Source organism: Oryx dammah, unplaced genomic scaffold (assembly GCF_014754425.2).
Source record: "Oryx dammah isolate SB20612 unplaced genomic scaffold, SCBI_Odam_1.1 HiC_scaffold_28, whole genome shotgun sequence".
Lineage (NCBI taxonomy): Eukaryota > Metazoa > Chordata > Mammalia > Artiodactyla > Bovidae > Oryx > Oryx dammah.
In genome coordinates, this window is record NW_024070212.1 from 66,737,088 (window position 1) to 66,743,271 (window position 6,184).

Here is a 6,184-nt window from a genome sequence, read left to right on the forward strand (position 1 = left end):
AAGAATTTTGCATGTATTAGTAATCCTTCCACCACGTATGATACTCTCAGATCATTTTATATTTCTCTTTAAGGCATATATCATCTTAGTCCTTTTTATTTTTTAATCAACAGACTGATTACTTGATTTAGATGGATTTGGCAGCCCATGTTTAATGACAAGAGTGGCCTGTAATTACCCCTGTGGGTGTTCTCAGTTGATTAAGAAATCAGTGATGCATTTCTTTTAAATGAAATCTGCCTTATTACCATCATGCTACTTTTTTAAAAATTGCTATGTACAGTATTTTTTAATCAGTCACAATGCATTGTTTATCCAATATTTATTCTCATTAAAAATTACTTTCTGACTTACACTTATTTTTTCCAGTTCATTTCACTTTATCTTTATTTTTATTTAAATGAAATGAATCAGATCTTATAAATAAATTCATTTTGTCTAATAGATGAAGAGATGTGGATTTTCAAAGGTATCAAATATTTAAATAACTGAGTTTGCAGTTTTTACTGACACTTTTATAATTAAGAAATAGTAAGAAGTCATATTCTAAATTATGACATAGTGCTAATAAGATTAGTCTTCCCTTGCAAGTGGTGAATTCAGCAGTATTCAGGACAAGCATGGCATGATTAGAACATTAGAAAACTATCATTTCCTTTAACTCTTATCAGTTTACATTTTAAATGAATTACCATTTTCTCCATTTTTTAATTGCAATTAAAATTTGCCATTTAAAAATAGGTGAAAATTATTAAACCACCTCTCTCCTGATAAATTAGCCTCTCTGTATTTTCAACAGAAGTATGTCTATTGGTACAGCCATTGGATGAATTTAAATTTTTTTTAAAAAACTACATTTGTCTAAACATGCAAAAATGTTTCATACCTATGCCCTGCTCTTTTGTTTGACCTGTTTTTTTCCACTATTTTTGATATTCCCATCACCCCATTTTACCTCTTTCTTCATTTACAACAACCTTTACCCTTTTTCCCCTGAGAATGTTTTTCAGTTTAAATTTAACAAGAAAATTAAAAACCAAGGAAGATATTTCACCTTAAGAAAGGACTAGTTTGGTTCAAGTGTTTGAATAAAGTGCAAATACTTAATGTAATTGACAAGATTTGTGAACGGCCTGAGGTTTTACCTTACATGCAAACTAAGGAAGTATCTGTACACAGTTATGGCTCTTGACTAAAGCCCAAGATCCTGGGACCAGAGATACAAGACTGTAATTTATAGGAAGAGGACTATTTAGCACTCTCAACAATTACTCCAGGCAGAGTATCAGTGTTTGCACCCAATCCCCAAGCCCCAATTCTTACAACTTAACTTAAAAACCACATACCTGCACCCACTGTGGGTTACCTTTATTAATAGTAGAATAATCCTGAGTTTAGAGAACTCAGATCTTTATAATAGGCAATAAGCATGCTGGCCTTTTGCTCCTGAAGGAAATTCTTTCTCTTGCGAGACTGGTAGCTGTACAAACGTTCTTGAAAAGCTAATTCAGCACAAAGGCAAGGTATGCTTAGTCACTAAGTCATGTCTGACTCTTTTGCGACCCCATGGACTGTAACCCACCAGGCTCCTCTATCTGTGAAATTTTCCAGGTAAAAATACTGGAATGGGTTGCCGTTTTCTTCTCCAGAAGATATTCTCAACCCGGGGACTGAACTCATATCTCTTGTGTCTCCTGAATTGGTTCTTTATCACAACCACCAGGGAAACCCTAAGGCAAGATATACATAAACTTACAAGACCAAATTGAGAATTGTCTCCTATTAGTAATCACATTCACTGTACATGGCATTATGAATTTTGTCTGATTTGACACTCCTTACCTATTTTCAACAAATGTAGACAATTATGAGGCATTCAGTGATGTTTGTTGAATGAATGTGAGCTACCTCAAATAACTTTTTAGGAAGCAAATTTTGTAAAAATATAATGATATTAACTAATTCTAGAGTATACACAGATTCAAAATATTTATTCCTCCTCCAACCCCAAATATCATTTCTATCGGCATCCTATCACTGTATGCTTTAAAATGAAATATTTACCCACTGACTTCAAAAATATCTTTTATTTTATTGTCTTTCTGTTTTTTCTGCTATACACACACACATACACACACACACTTTCTATTTTTCTTGTAAACAGAGATTACATAAAATGTCATTAAAGTTTTAGCTATGCAGAGAATGGTGATTGAATTACTGATAAGTAATGGATGCTCTGTTAAACATTCAAGGTGTTCATATTACTAAATAGAGTCTCTCTGCCCGAAACCACATTTCTTCTTTTCTGTCTTTCTAATTTTCAGCAAACCCAAATATTGCTAACCCCAGGAAGGAATTAGAGGACACAAGTATAGGATGATGCTTATATTTGCAGAGTCACTGTATTTTTGAATGACATGAAGCAGTCACACAGACTTGGCTGATGCACAAATGCCTTAAGCGAGCTTCTGAATTAACCCTTTGTTTTCAAGCAAGACTGTGCTATTTAATCCATCTCAGAAATGAGAGAATCTGTCATATTTGGAAAGGAAATTTTACAACATTCTTTAAGGATATTTAGCTCCAGGACTTCTAATCTTTCCAAAATGTTCCTTCATGTGAAAACTCACATTTTCCTTGCAACAAATTAAAGTCATTACACACCACTCTGACCTCCCCATGTCTTTTTGGTCTTGCATTCCACTTGTGTTCTCCACACTCCAGTGTCCATGTGCATCTGCAGGTCCAGAACACTGGGCCCTGAAATGTGTGTCTGGCAGCGAGCCTCTGATGAGACATAAAATAAACATTTTCCACTTCCCTTCCATGGTAAACTTTCCCCTCTTCTCAGACGTCTCTTGTCTGCAGCCGGGGAATGGACGTGACATCACTAAACATGTAATGTGTGATGCGCTGTGGGGTCAGCTGAAGGGTAATTTCCAGGAAGCACGCCTATTCAGAGGACAAACCAGAACTGGCATTGAGCAGAGGCACTCAGCAAAATGATGCATTTGAGATGGCATTTTCGCAGGGTACACAGTGCCAAAGGCCTCATGCACCAACTCAGCCATGCTAACAATCAACACACTAGTGTCCTTCAGGGACACTTCAAGTGGCTTCTTTATGGACTCAGGAATAGCAAAATAATGAGATTTAGCCAAGAGTTCATCTTGAAGGAAAGTGAAGACATGCTGTCAAATGAAATACTTCTGGAATCTCGCAAAATTTTCTTTTAGCTCTGCACCTCGGGGTGCAGACATGCCCAGTTAACAATTTTGATCAGGGTGTTTCAAAGCTAAAACCCAAGCTGACCCTAGCAATAAGCAATGATCCTTTTTCTAACTTAAAATGTGTGTGTAGGGGAGAGGAGGAACAGGTAAGAATGATGTATAGAAGAATAAAACTGCACACACATAAAATGGTACCTCTCTAAAGCCACTACCAAGTCTAAGCATTAGATGAGACAGAATTAATATTTCTTTAAGGCTGATATTGTACCCTGAATAATCTCCTAAATGACTTTTTCTAACTCAATGAAGTTTTTAATCCCACTCCTCACTCCCCACTTTTCTTTCCACTTCTGCATTTTTTTCACCACTCATTCTTCCCTGGAATATCTTTCCTTCTCTTCTCAAGCAGCATCTCTGTATGACCAATTCAAAAGCTGCAATCTAGATGATGACCATTCTAACAGGAAATACTTAATTCAACTAATTCACTTGCATTAGACATGGAGCCCTGAACAAGGCAAACACAGTTCCTGGCCCTACAGTACCTGCAGCAATCAACTCCTATCCTAAACTATGGACTTTCTGGTAACTCTGACTCATGTGGGAATTGGGATACTCTTCATTACATTGTGAGCTTAGTTGATGGATCTTTTTAGTAGATCTGATTCGTGATGTTGCCATCCTTAGAGACCCTTAGAAGGGTGTCAGGCCACAGAACACGTTTCCAGACACATAAAACTTAGTTACCTCAATGGTAGAATACAGCCAAGTAAGTAAAACTGTGATTTCAGTAAAAATGAAATAAGGGTTATACAGAGAACTCTTTTGCCTCAATTCTTAGGGTTAAAAAAAATGCTTCTGAACGTGCTTGTCCACTTATAAGAGCAGTATGCAAACAGAATTATTATTCCTTTGAAAGCTGATGTTTTTCAAGGCCACTCTTAGCAATAATTGCTTTCACTAAGCAGAACTACGCATGGAGATGGGCTAGGAAATTGGGCTTTACATATAGTGATTCAAAACCATGCTCAGGAACTCGATGAAAAAATTTCTCTCATTGGTTACTGTCCTAGCATTGCTTCTTTTTCATCAAACCTAAGTGCAAGAGGAAAAATCCAATTATTTGAAAGTTACAGTTAGCTGGGTTCCCATGAAGCTTATTCCCATACTTTTTAGTCTGCTAGGCTACAGCTGGGCAAACTTCAACTATGGAGAGATGCTCTCTGATTATCTACCTGTGGTGTGACGGATTCTCTCTTGGTATTTAATCAGTAACTGCAAATTACCCAGATTTCGGACATATGGTATTTAACAGTTTAATAAGGAACTCTATCAATATGATAGTTAGCAACATAATCAAACTAAATAAATGTCAAACAAATATAATTATAACTAGGACTCTAATTGTTTCCTGGATATATTTTATGCTTGTGTAAGTAACAAGCTCCTTGTAGAAAAGGGCTGCATCTTTAATTTCCTCTAAAAGGCCCAGTATGATGCAAGACATCTAATCATGTCCTGATTGAAAATATTATGGTATCCCTTCCCTCAACATATAATTCAGCATAGAAACCCTACAAAAACACAAATTAGCTGAAAGTCCAACAAAGCTCTTGTTTATTTTTATGGAAATTACTTTGATGCTGTATATATATATGCATATATATATATATATATATATATATATATATATATATGTGCTAAGTCACTTAAAATTCCTAAGTGTGATCCTGAAAATTATCAGCTTTCAAGGAAATGTTAATTCTGTTTGCAGTATTGCTCTTATAAAGTGTACAAGCATATTCAGAAACATTTTTAACCATACAAATTGAGGCAAAAGAGTTCTCTATATAACTCTTAGTTCATTTTTACTGCTGTTTTATATATACATATATATATATGAAGAATAATATATATTTCAGTACTTTGGAAAAACTGACTCACTGGAAAAGACCTTGATGCTGGGAAAGATTGAGGGCAGGAGGAGAAGGGGACGACAGAGGATGAGATTGTTGGATGGCATCACTGACTCAATGGACGTGAGTTTTAGCAAGCTCCGGGAGTTGGTGATGGACAGGGAAGCTCGGCATGCTGTAGTCCATGGGGTCACAAAGAGTTGGACACGACTGAGTGACTGAACTGAACTGATGAAGAATAAATATATATGCACACACACACATCCACACAGAGTATCAATTTTTTGTCCACCTCAAATTGCTTCTTTTTTAATGTCCCTACTTTGTTGCTGCTTTTTATACTCTGGGTAATCTAGTATTGCATATAATAAAAGCACATTGGGAAAAATAAACACTACAAATGCATTTTATATGCACAGAGACCTGGGCAGAATCTCAATAACTGGTTCTGATCCCCAGGGTACTTCTCTTAAAGGAAATGCCTCATTAAGGTATAAATACACTATTAAGTAGCCAGCCATATCAGACTATTTGTTAATTCCTTGGACAATCTGGTATCACTAACATACTTGGAAACAATAAACCCTCTTGATTTCCTTGTCTGAGTCATAGAAATTTCTAGATGTTTTAAAGTTTTCACTATTTATATCATTTTACTACTGTATGAATGCATGTAAAATTGAAGCCTAAGAAAGAAAAAAAAAAGGTAACTAAGAATCCACTGTCATAAAATTTACTTTTACTGCCAAAAGAGAATAGTTTTGATCCCATTTTCATATCCAAAGTATCCATGTGTATTATAGTGCCCCTCAAGCCGATATAACTCATTTACCAGAAAATTTCAAAGTTTGAGTGAACTTTTTATAGCACTCTTTCATTGCAACTCCTGGTTTTCAAGGCCTGTATCATTATTTGTTTTAGTTTTTAAGGCTAACATCTCTTATTCATATTCTTCTGCAGCATCTGAACTGTTTCTCATCATGGTTGTATGCAAATCCACTGAGTTTAAAAACAAATATGATTTTGAAAGACACT